Source organism: Plectropomus leopardus, chromosome 9 (genome assembly GCF_026936395.1).
Source record: "Plectropomus leopardus strain MGB_pleo_1.0 chromosome 9, ASM2693639v1, whole genome shotgun sequence".
In the NCBI taxonomy this organism is placed as follows: domain Eukaryota; kingdom Metazoa; phylum Chordata; class Actinopteri; order Perciformes; family Serranidae; genus Plectropomus; species Plectropomus leopardus.
The window spans coordinates 1,133,279-1,145,549 of record NC_142184.1 but is presented as its reverse complement, the minus strand read 5'-3'; the positions used below and the strand labels follow the sequence as shown (position 1 = coordinate 1,145,549).

The following is a 12,271-nucleotide window of genomic DNA, read 5'->3' as shown; positions in this document are numbered from 1 at the left end:
TCGCCTTCGGGCTTCACTTTAGTGTCTTTGCTTTCACTGAGCTTTTCTGACGCTTTTCTGTCCCTCTGACGGCGTTTTCACAGCGTTTCTGTACAGAAACAAAGATCAATAACCAGCACAAAACGTGTGTGTGTGTGTGTGTTTCTGTCACATGTATGACAGTGTTGATTACCTGCGGTTCATCTACTGTTGATGATGTAACAGTGAAACCTGAACGCGGCCGCCGGCGAGGAAGAAAAACAATCTAACGGAGTGACAAGAGTCAGCAGGAATGATCCTTTTATATTCAATGAGCCGGAACAGGAAAAATACGGACTGGCCCTTTAAAAAGGACTCTGCTGATTTAATAAAATGCTCCTTCAAGGCTTTTTATATAGTATCCAAAAGTATTCACACCAGTCACTGCAGTAAAAGTACTCAGACACACTGTGGAAATACTTCACCACTAGTAAAAGGCCTTCCTTTAAAATCCTACTGAAGTAAAAGTACGTAATCAGATGCACTCAGCTAAATGTACGAAAATCAGTGATCCAAGAGGGTTTTTTAACCCTTTAAAACCTGAGCAAATTGGCAAGATTTTTTTTTAAGTGGGACAAAACAAAAGAAGAATTATAATAAAATCATAACTATAATAATTCTGTAATTTTAAATATAATTTTGCTATATTTTCTTTCTTCCTGAGACATTTTACCCCGGCTTTTTATAAATAACTTATTTTTTTCTAAATGTACTATTTCCTTTGTTTTTTTATTTCACCTGAGCAAACTGGTGTCACTTTTTCCAAAAACATGGAAAGAGGGCAACGAGAAATAAAAGCGAACCAAAAATCTGCAAGAGACTATTAAAAGGTTCAAGTCAAATAACTGAAAATTAGTAAAGAAAAAAAGGGGAAAAAATATGAGAATGACCTGACAAAAGTGCTTAATAATTCTAATAATTTTCTAATCTATATAATTAAGATAATTTCTCCTTAGCATTTTTCTTATTTCCCCTAAGCTTTTTTTTTTTACCGGGAAGTGCTGTTGTTTTCTATATTTTATATATATATTCTTGTTTCATGAGCCTCTTTCTCTTTTTTCGTTGTCTTTTCTTCCCACTGGTGGTGGAGACTGAGCTGTAATTGTGTTATTGTGTTGACTTATTTAGACAGTACTGGAAAGACGGGAAATACCAACACACACACACACACACACACACACACACACACACACACACAAACACATTAAAGTGGTGGAAAAATCAATGGTTAATCAGGTGGTGAGAGGGGCGTTTGTACTCCGGGGACAGTTTGTTTAAGTCCCCATTACTCCTACACTCTCCTGGGTAAACTTAAAACACACACACACACACACACACACACACCATAAATTACCATAAATATCAGAGGAGAGTTGGGCTTTAGTGTCTTCTGACCAACCAGGAGAGAGTTTATAACGACCAAGACGCGTTTATTCAATCTGTTTCCTGTTTTACTTAAATTTCCCGATTTAAAAAAACGTGTGGGTGAGACTCCTCTCTTCCGATCGTTTTTGGGTTTTTACTAAGAAAACGATCCCTGGTGGGAAGCCGTTGAGGGATATGTGTCTGAAGCTTGCACAGAGAAACAGGAGAATTGCAAAAACTTAAAAATAGGATTTTTCTAATTTTTAGAATTAAGCAGAAAGTTACAAAAACTTCGGTGAAAATAAGCCGCTAAATACATAAATAAATGTTTTTTTTAGAAATCAAGGAAATGGCCTTAAGAAAGTGAAAAAAAGAAGATTTTTTAAGTTTTTAATATAAAATTGTAGGAATTATAAATGTAGTTTTGTGGCAGATTTTTTTTTGGTACTTTCTAATAACCCTCCTGCTAACTGCCAGGTCACTGCCTTCTCACCTTTTACATTTTTATTTATTTTGGCAATCCATTAATCGCTTTGGCTCTTTGTATTTTTTTCTTCATGTTTTCGAAAGGTTTAAACGTCTTTTCTCTCTCTCAAAGGTCAACATGGTACTTTGTAACGCACGTTTTTTTGACACTCAGCAACTTTTCACATAAAAACACAAAAACGCTTTACGATGTAATCAAGTAAACACGTGTTTGAAACTGGCACCACACTGACGAGGAGGAGGAGAGGAAGAAAAACGAGGGAGAGAAGGAGAATTTGAGGAGGAAGAAGGGAGAGAAGGAGGAGGACAAGAAGAAGAATTCTACAAGGAGGAGAAGAGAAAGGAGAAGAAAAAGAAGGGACAGAGGACAAGAATGAGAAGAAGAAGAGGAAGGAGGAGGAGAAGAAGAAGAAGAGGAGGAGAAGGAGGGCTGAGTAAAAGCAGAAGGAAAACGATGAGGAGGACGAGGAAAGGAAGAAGGACAAAAAGATGGAGAAACAGGAGAAGAATGAAGAGAAAAAGAGGAGGGAGGATAAGAAGAAACTAAGGAGAAGGAGGAAGAGGAGGGTCTAGTAGAAGCAGGAGAAGGATGACGACAAGGAGAGGAAGAAAAAGGAGAAAAGGGGAGAAGATTGATGAGGAGAAGAGGGAGAAGAAGGAGTGGCAATAAGGAAAAGAGGAAGGAGGATCCAAAAAAGAAGAATAAGGAGGAGGAGGAGGACAAGGAGGAAGAGGAGGAAAGGAAGAAGAAGAAAAAGGAGAAAGAGGAGAAGAAGAGGAAGGAGGAGGAGGGAGGGTCAGAAGAAAGGCTTTTTGTGGACGTATTGATTGTAAGAGGAGAGACACTCTTACTCTGTGTGTGTGTGTGTGTGTGTGTGTGCGCGTGCGTGCGTGCGCGTGCGTGCGTGCGTGTGTGCGCGTGCGTGCGTGCGCGTGCGTGCGTGCGTGTGTGTGTGTGTGTGACCTCATTAATAATTCAGAGCGGCCCAGTGCAGTCTGGGAGGAGGAAGAGGAGGAAGAGGAGGAACGCAGAAAACAGGAATCCACAGAAAGAAGAAGGAAGGAGAGACCGACACAAACACACGAGGGAGTATCATCATCCGTGTGTGTGTGTGTGTGTGTGTGTGTGTGTGTGTGTGTGTGTGTGTGTGTGTTGTCTATAATATAGGCAGCAGCGCTGAGTGGACTGACATTTCCCAGACAAACAGGGAAGTCCCAGACGTCCTCAGAGTTCACAGAGAGGAGACTCAGAGTCCAACTGAGTCACAGCAAAAACACTGACCGCTCAGACCAACATCCACCACAGCTCCTCCAGTCTGATACTGCAGTACAACTACCAATACCACCGTGTACAAATACTCTGCTACGAGACAGAAACAGCCAGTTTCAGTTCAGGATGTCTGCAGGTGTTTTATTAACCCTTTAGTGACTGTTGGTCTCATTTTAGTCTCTTTTCTTCTTCCTGTTGTGATAACTGTGTGTGTGTTGATGCATGTGTCCTAAATGTAGTCCAGATTGTGTATTTGAGTGTAATCAGTGAATTTCCAGCTCAGCTCCTACAATAAGTCTAAAATACACTGTGGAAACTAAATAGTTACATTCAGACTGTTCAGGTCCAAAAATGCTCCATTGAAACCCATTCAAACTGACATTTTTGATCCCACAGCCATCAGAGCAGAAAAACAGGACTTGTATTATTTCTGGGTGTCATTCTGGGCTTTTTTTTGTGTTTTTTCTAAAAACACAGTGGCATCATGACAAAACCCTGGCATTTAAAGGGTTAAAACTAATAAATGTTTGATATTTATGATTAGAACTGATGTTGGTCAAAAAAAAAAAAAAAAAAATCCACGTCATGTCCTTGTTTGTTTTTTTTTCCGCTTTTACTTTTTACTTTTTTTGATAGTTTTTAATCATATTTCTTGTACTTTTCACATTCTGTTGCCAATTTTCGGGTCATTTAATTCTAAGTTGCTCATTGCTTTCTTCCCATGTTTTTTTTTTTAAATAAGAAATCAAGCACATTTGCTCAACTTTCAAAAGGTTAAATTGCTGGTTCTTTGCCTGGAGCAGCAATTTAAAAAACCTTGGAATAAAATGCAAAAATATATTTTTAGGGAGAATATTATTTGAGGTTTTCCTTCCTCCGTCACTACGCCACAAGCTCTCCATCTTCCCCTAAAACCGAGGAATCCCTCCGTCATCAGCCATAAGTTAAAAACTCATCTCATCCACAAACACTTCAGCGCGGCGCTGCGTCCTCCCGCCTGAATCACAATCTCCATCTGCAATATGGTCGTCCTGTCTAATAGTCTGGTCTGAAGCCTCGAGAGAGAAAAACTAATAAACTCCCTGACAGAGTGGATGTCTATAATGTAATGATGATGTATGAAGTGAAGACAGTAAAGGAGCTGCAGAGAGAAAAGATCACTACTTACATGATGCTATTTACAAAAAACAGGTTATTTTCTCTGCGAGGCTCCGTCCTTTATGCCGCCAACAAGACAAACAGCACCGTGTTTTTTAAACGGGTTCATACACATTTTTGCCCATACATTTTCAGGACTTTTCCAGGACTTTTCCAGGACTTTGAGGCAAATCTTAAAGATCCTACATTCTCTGAAAACCACCATCGCTACTCCTTATCAGTTCTTTATCATTACTATACAATATATATTTTATATAATTATTTTATGGTAAAAAAATAACAATTTTAGAACAGGAATAGAACTGAATAATTCATTATAATACCTTATTATAAATTTAAATAGAAATATTTAAATATTATTATAAATATAATAATATTAGGGACTGTTTGCTATTTATCAGAGGGGATTGTTTTTAAATGTATTTCACTGCCAATTTTTTTTATAAATGTGTCTTGCAAACTTGCAGGCCTGTCGGTTTTCATTTTTGGTAATTTTTTTTAATTGTGGACTTTTCTTTTTCTTTTTAAAAAAATGGCAATTTTTTAAAGAAAAAAATGTGGGCAATTTTTTTTTAATGTAAAATGTAAATGAATTTTGGCCTTTTTTTTGCCTTTTGAAAAATGTTGGCGTGTTTGTTTTGTCCATTTTTTTTAATTGACAGTTTGTTTTTCTTTTTTTTAAAAAGTGTGATTTTTAAATAAAACTTTGGTGACTTTTTTTTCCTTTAAATTGTTTTGTTTTCATTTTTTTCAATTTGGCAATTTTCTTTTCTTTAAAAAATATTTAGCAATTTTTAAAGGAAAAAAATAGCAGTTTATTTTCTTAACTAAGTCCCGTGCCAGTGGGTTTGGACGGCGTGTTTTTGTTAAAATTCACCATGAAGAAATTATCCAGGCCTGGAAACTGCTATTTGCAAATTCCATTACTTTTCCAGGATTTTTCATGAGCGTACGGACTGTGTTTTAACCCATCAGAGGACAGGATCTTTGTCATTAGTCTGCTGTGTTTTTCCTCTGCAGTGCCCCACAAACACTCAAACAGCAGCAGCTAAGTGTTTGTTTCATGTCTAATTTATAAGAGCTCCTTCTCGATAAATGATTCATGCAGAGGTGTAAATAGTTCTGCAGAGGTTAGCCTGGATTAGCTGAGCGGCGTCCTCAAACACCTGAGTGCCAGGTGGCTCAGTGTGATTCAGCTGCCGCTGCTTCACAGTCAGAGCAGACAGGTTACTTCTTCAGAAGCTCTTACATAACGCACAAAATCTCCAAATATTCAAGAGTGACTGCTGCAATTATACACTGTAACATCCATCCAGTAAATAATACAATGATGACATTTGTTTTTGTGCTTTTCAGGATTGGTGCTGTGCATGAACGCAGGCCGCTGTCATACCGAACTTTGTGTCCTCATCAAAATGTGCTCCCATTAACTGAATCTGAACTTCACATTTTCCTTTACATATCCAACGGACGGAAATCCCCATTTTATCAGGACAGAAACACTACTCAACACATCGCCTGTATGACTCGTCAGACGGGTGTTTCGGTTTAACGAGTGTCCGTGTTAACAGGTGACTCTGTCTGAACTTTTGAATATAAAATTAGTCTAATGGAAACATGTCAGTTTCTAAAAAACTTCAATTTATGGCAAAAAAGTTTTTATGCTCGTGAGGCGGTATTTCAGGCGATTCCAAAAAGCGATATTTGTCCAAACAGGTCACATGACGCTATGACGATGTGCCTGTCAGGAGGAACAGACTCCCTTCCCTTGAGTTTCTTGCTAATATTGAGATGGAAATTTAAAAAAGGGGTAAATATAAAATATGACATGAAATATCAATAACAGGCAAAAAGTTGAACCAAAGTGGATCCATTAAGGGATTCGGATAAGAAATCCAACTGTTTCAGTAGCACAAATGCAGAAATCACTGCAGATAAGTAGAAAAGTAAAGAAAATAAGTAAGAAATAAATTAGAAACTGGCTTCTACCACATCCTCTAAGTCCTGAAAAATTATGTATTTTTATTTTATCTGATCTAGTGTGTACAAGTTATAACATAACATCTCTTTCATGTCTGCACAAGATAAAGAATATATCATCTTGTGGGACTTTGCGCGCTGCAGAATGATTCAGATTCCAAAATATGATATGAACCGCGATCAGAGACCAGCAGAGCTTCTGAAGAGCAGAGGAGGAGCTGCAGAGTCCTGCTGCAGGAAGGCTGGAGGACAGATAACTGGAGGGTGTTCCCTGATAACATCTAGACCTGATATCCATCTCCTGTTCACTCTCTCTCTCTCTCTCTGTCCGTCTGTGTGTCTCTCTCAGAGGCTGAGGATGTTGGCTGAGGGCGGCGCAGTGACCCGGAGTTTATAATTTAACACTCATGCATGATAGATGAGACACTCACACAGAATGAGCCAAATTCAGACACAAAGTTCTGCATTTAAAGGCCGGGAGAGGGAGATGAGACAGAGGGAGGAGGAGAGAGGGTGAAAGATATGGACTGAAAGAGAGAGAGAATAAATCGACTGACAGTAAACGGAGAGAGAGGAGGAGGAAGAGGAGTTTTGTGTGTAGGTATGAGGGCTGTCAATCAATTCAAATATTTAATCGCGATTAATCACACGTTTTTTATCTGTTCTAAATGTACCTTAAAGGGTTATTTTTCAATTTTTTTGTACACTTATCAACATGGGAGTGGACAAATATGCTCGCTTTATGTAAATGTACATATATTATCATTGCAGCGATCCAAAACAATGACAAATGCCGTCCAGAATATTCTCCAGAAGAACCTCAAAGGTGCTGCACGCTCAGAAAACATACTGAGAGCAAACCATGACTCGACTGTTCGACTTTGACTGTCGAACAGCTGAGTGTTTGACAGCCACAGCATTTCATCATGGCGGATCAAACAGCTGATGGGCCGACAGCAGCGCAGTGAGACAGACAAACAGAGCGCAGCTTCTCCTCACAGCACCAAAGTGTCTGAAACAGACACATCTGCAGAGGTGAAAGTGACTTCTTTAGACTCTACAGACGACTTTGTGCTAGTTTCAGCTTTAATCAGACTTTGGATTAATTATTTAGAAACACCAGGACGCAACGCATCGACTGCATTTGGTTCTCCGCAGCGCTATTCTTATTATCATTGGCTGTTTGTGTTGTCTGTCAAAACATGGCTGGAATGCGTTCTATCAACATTTTATCAACTGTGTCTCATATTTCAACCGAGGAAAAGTTATATCGTGATTGATATCGTAATCTTTTTATCGCCCAGCTCTACTAATACCTGTGTGCTTTCTTTAGTGAATAATCAGCTGAAAATAACACTTTTTGTGTTGAGAGGGAAATCCAGGCACTCCAAAAGTGTGAAAAACGTTTTTGAAGCCGTGACAAAGTGTTTGGTCGGAACATGTTGGCTTTTTTAATGATTTAGCCACTTTAATAAAGGCTTTTTAATGTAATTCCTCCTCATTTTTCACATTTTTAACACTTTTTAGAGTGCCTGGGTGTCCCTCTTGCTTTAGCCTGCTGTTTCCCGTCTTCCATAAGCACCAGATACAATTTTGTGACCAACGTTTGATTGTAGACTGCAGAGCAACCAGTCATCTCTTTTTGTGTTTGTGTTACTTCTGAATGAGCCGTTTATATCTACATACGGAGCAGGTCCTCGTCTACAGAGATCGCCATGTTGCACCGCCATGTTTCTACAGGAGCCCAGAACAGACAAACCAAACACTGCTGACAGATGGGGATATTTAGGTTTTTGGGGTCTGCTGCCATAGCAGCTCCTCAAACAAGCAGCAACTTAAAATTTGAAAAATGTTTTATTGTGAAATGTCTTAATTCCATGTTAAAATCAGCTGGTGTGTTTGTTTTGGAGAGGAGGACACCTCTGTGGATAATTCACTTTTCTTAACAGAAAAGCAATGGAAAAAAACGACAATAAAATAAAATGCAAACAACGCAGTGATCATTTATTAATACTGGGGAATTAAATTAAAAATATAAAACTATAAGAAGTAGCATCCAATGGCTGTGGAGCGATTAAAAAACCTAGTAACAGCAACATGTTAAATATTCATAAATGCTTTCCTATAAAACTATAAAAAGTCCTAAGTAGGGATTTAAAAGATGCTAAAGATGCTGTGAGTCTGAACTCAGTCGGCAAAAGTGTTCCACAGTTTGATGCTCTGACGGCAAAGACGCCGTTACCTTCTGTCACAAGCCGAGAGCGGGAAACAGCGAGCGGAGCTGCATGCATAACAGATGAGCTCATATTCCAACTACACGAGATTTCAAAATATGTTTCTGGAAACATCTGAGGAGCGAAATATGAAATATGAAAGGGGGAAGAGGGAAAACAAAAGTACCAGCTAACGCCAACATAAACCTGACCGTGACCTTGAAACTCCGCGTGAACCCTCAAACAGTCCTCTAAAGACAACACATCCTCACTGAGGAGGTCGAAACCTGCGACCGCTCCTCACGAAGACAGACGCACACACACGGCTCAATACGCAGGAGCAGGCGGTCAAACAGATGCAGCTCCACCTCACACACACGCACACACACACACACACACACACACACACACACACACACACACACACACACACGCTCGCACACACACGCTCGCACGCAACCGTGAGCACAAACACACACACAGGAGGAGGTCAGCGGGTGGCCGAGCTACATTAGAGAGGAAGTAGGCACTTCCTTCTCACGCAATCCTCACACACACACACACACACACACACACACACACACACACACTGCTCTATCATTCACACACACACACACACACACACACACACACACACACACACACACACACACACACACACTCATTCATATCCACTCATGTCTCACTCATTTATGCACTGAAAGCCATGAAACTAAAGCAGAGCCTGCAAACTCTAAATCTAAGTACTTTTTTTGTTTTGAAAATGTCAAATGTAAATGAATTTTGGCCTTTTTTTCCTTTTGAAAAACGTTGGCGTGTTTTTTTTTCTAAGTAAATCTAAGATTTAACATGGATCTATTTATTTTTTTATAGCAAACATTAAAAGGGCATTCTTCCTAAATAAATTAATAGATAAATTAAATCTGTCACAAATCTTCAAACAGTGGAATATTCGGGTCCAGCCCTACATGTCATATCATCAGCAGGACTCCAGACTGCTAAATACTGAACACAACTTCAGTGTTTTTACTCAAACAGAGACTTTAAATCCCGTTTTTTTAACAAACTCTAAACACAGATTGTCACATCATTAATTAAACTTCATTCACTTGGAAAGCCACAGCCTTCAAAATGCCACGCCCTAATCACTAATTATTCTCACTCATGTCTCATCTGTTCAGATATATCCAGAAAAAAAATGAAGACCGATATATACGATAAATCCACAGTATTATATCACAATATGGCTCTATACAGTACATACCAAATACTCGCAGCCTATTTTGGGGCGAGAATACCCTGAACATTTGAATCTTTAACGTGTCCTCATGACACCAAAACATATAAAAAAAACAATATTTGGTATGTTAAATTAATTACACCAGTGTTTAAGTGATGCTCTGTGCAAGATACATATTCATATGAAATGTATATGTTTGGAAGAATCATTTTTGAGAAGAGAGAACATGGATTTGAGAGCACAGTTTCATTTTGAGATTTGTGAGTTTTGACGAATTGATTGACTCTTCAGTTTTGTGTTTATTTCTGAGCTGCAGTTACAGTAAACGTATTTAAACAAGTGGGAAAAATTTACGTTACATTGTTGTTATTGGTTGATTTTTATTCCAAATTTTTTAGTTTTAAGCATTTTTGTCACCTTTTGTTATTATTATTATTATTATTATTATTATTATTATTATTATTATTATTATTATTATGTTTCTGTGTCTTTCTGACGTTCACATGAACCCACATGCAGCTGTCATCTCTCTCCTCTCTGTGTGTCAGCACATCCAGTGTGTGTTTGGTACCGTCTGTCTTTGCTTCACGTGTCCATGTGTCCATGTGTCCATGTGTCCGTCTCCTCTGATGGGTTCAGTCTCATGTCTCCGTGTTGGTGCTGTTGATCGTCATCTTCATCTCTGATCGACAAAAACAACCAGAGAGAGAAAGAAGATCAGCTGAAGAGAGAAAAACTTCATAATAAACCGAGTCACATGTTTACACCCACTAAAGGAGCTCGAAGTAAAAATGCTTTCACACGTTCGGATGTTTGATTTTGGAATTACTGACCTGATGCACTTTAAATATCTGAATACCTCCAGCACATCAAGAATTTTATGTTGTGTGCATCTTTGTATCATTCAAACCAACATCATGAATGATATCATAGCATCTGTAGACAGCTGCTATGATATCATTCATGAAATCTTTGCAATGAAGACATTTACCTTTTCAGCAAGGCTTCGGGAAGTTAAATTTGAAGAAATGTATATTTTCCCGAAACACCCTTCTTTTGTTTAAATATGTTTATTAAACTCTTTATTTTTATTTCTGGTCATTCGTTTTCTTTGTTGTTTCATCAATGTAAAAACACACCTGGAAAAAAGGTTCATTCTGTAAAAATACTTAAAAGAAATTGACTGCATGACTGTTGCTAAGAAGTGAAACCAAATAAAATTTTAAAATAATAATATTTCTTGTAATAATTTCTTAAGGTGAAAAAATGCTGTATTCGTAGAAAAAAAAGAAAACTTTCTAGTTATGTAAGATTGTGTCTCAAGCCAGGCTAAAAATAGTAATTGATGCAAAGCGGAGACAGAAATCATGATTTAATTATTTGTGAAAATTTGTATTGGTTTATTAAGTTATTTTATTTAAAATACTTTTTAATTTGGGAAAAACTAAAAAAATTAAATATAACAAGACATCACTCTTTTTTTTTACTTTTATCCGAAGTCTCATTTTTTTAATGGTGTGAAAAAAAGAGTTTTTGAAATAATGCAAATATCACACATGTAATCTCACACTAATATTAATTCCTCCTGCTTATAGTGAACTGTTCAGTTCAACTTGTTTTTACTTTTTGATTCGTTTTCAAAATAATTTCTATGTTGCAGTGCCAAAAAAAACAGAATAAATCAACAATGTGAAAAGGGATTAATATTTTTACCCCACACATTAATTTGTGAAGAAACGTGAGGAGGCGAAAAGACAAATGAAAGGAGAGAGGAGGACACAGAGGAAGGATGGAGGAGGAGGTCAAAGGGAGGGAAGAGGAGCTGAAAGGAAAGGAGAGAAGGGGCGATGATGGATGGGAGGATAAAAGAAATGAGACAGGAGGGATGAGAGGAGGGTAAAGGGCAGGAGGTGACATGAAAGAAGAGATCAGAGGAGATGAAATGAGAGGAGGAGGTTAAAGGGAGGAAAGAGGAGGAGGAAAAAGTTAAAATGAAAAGAGGAGGTGAAACTGTAGAGTGATGCTGGAGGAGGAGAAAGAGGAGAAAGAAGAGGAGGAGGAGGATGAGAAAGAAGAGAAGAGGAGGATCTGAAATCTATGAATGTTTGTTTGTATCTTCAGGCGCCTCCGTATTATTCTGCACTTTCTGTCATAATTATTACTTTAAATGTTAAACTGTAAATCTGCAGCGATTTTATATTGTTTATATCAGTCAAGTTTTCCTCCAAATGTAGCACAAAGTTCAACCACATTTAAACAAAATCTGTAAATCTGTAAAAAACAATAATAAAAAAAAGAAAATAATAATTTGTTTCTATCCATGACTGTGAATATTAAAGAGATTTTAGATGAAAGGGGAAAGAAATGTCCAAAATCTCCAGTGTGTCAGATTTAAGGGGACTTTTGGTGTCTAGCAATTGAGAACTGATTTTTACCAAAAAACTTCCAGGACTTCTCCATGACTCTGAGGCCAGTTTTAAAGACCATATATTCTCGAAAATGACTGTTGATACTCATTATCTGTTCTTCTAAATTAAAAAA

At 37.9% G+C, this 12,271-nt stretch overlaps 1 protein-coding gene across 1 annotated transcript in view; it reads right to left on the bottom strand.

Annotated features, from left to right (window-relative positions):
- kcnd1 (potassium voltage-gated channel, Shal-related subfamily, member 1) overlaps positions 1–12,271 on the bottom strand; it is a 92,065-nt gene that overhangs the window by 71,576 nt on the left and 8,218 nt on the right. Inside the window, exon 3 of the mRNA XM_088081574.1 lies at positions 10,302–10,412. The gene's annotated coding sequence lies outside the window, so the exon portion shown is untranslated. The remainder of the gene's footprint in view (positions 1–10,301; positions 10,413–12,271) is intronic.